Below are 1,002 nucleotides of genomic sequence, written 5' to 3'. Positions count from 1 at the left end.
CATTCGTTGTGGCATTGTTTCTATAAGCTTCTGCAATGTCACAAAATCTATTTCCATCCAGTGTTGCATTATTTTTTCACCAAGATCTTGCATTGATAATGGCAGATTCTGACCACTGCGTAAAGCCTTCTCCAACACATCCCAAAGATTCTCAATAGGGTTAAGGTCTTGACTCTGTGGTGGCCAATCCATGTGTGAAAATTATGTCTCATGCTCCCAGAACCACTCTTCAAAATTTGAGCCCAATGAATCCTGGAATTGTCTCTTGGAATATGCCCATGCCATCAGGGAAGAAAAAATCCATTGATGGAATAACCTGGTCATTCAGTATATTCAGGTAGTCAACTGACCTCATTCTTTGAGCGCATACTGTTGCTGAACTTAGACCTGACCAACTGCAGCAACCCCAGATCACAGCACTGCCCCCACAGGCTTGTACAGTAGGTCACTTTTTTTTCTGGCCACATTTCTTCCTTGAAGACGATGGGTCCCCACCATCCTTCAAGTTTTTAATAATGCGTTGGACAGCTCTTAACCCAATTTTAGTAATTTCTGCAATCTCCTTAGATGTTTTCTCTGCTTGATGCCAATGATTTGACCCTTCTCAAACAGACGGACATCTTTTACACGACCACCCGATGTGTCTTTCGACATGGTTGTTTAAGAAATGAGAAGAAACTCATTACACCAGTTGGGGTTAAATAACTTGTTGCCAGCTGAAAGATAATAGCCCATACAGTAATTATCCAGTAGGAGGCTCGTATCTATTTGCTTAGTTAAATCCAGCTGGAGACTTTTTGGCCAGGCAGTGTGGTTTTGGCTGTCACCAGCAAACTGGTTGATCCACTGAGAAGGTGCTATTTATTAGGGATGCACTGATCCACTTTTTTTTTTTACTTCCGATCCTATCCCAATACCTAAATCTAAATATCGGCCAATACCGATCCAGTTCCGATATCAGTTCTGAGAAGGACTTCAGAAGGAACAAAAACATCTACACCC

This window comes from Nematolebias whitei, chromosome 2, assembly GCF_014905685.2.
Source record: "Nematolebias whitei isolate Nwh7 chromosome 2, NemWhi1, whole genome shotgun sequence".
Taxonomy (NCBI): Eukaryota; Metazoa; Chordata; class Actinopteri; order Cyprinodontiformes; family Rivulidae; genus Nematolebias; species Nematolebias whitei.
This window is presented reverse-complemented; position numbering follows the sequence as displayed.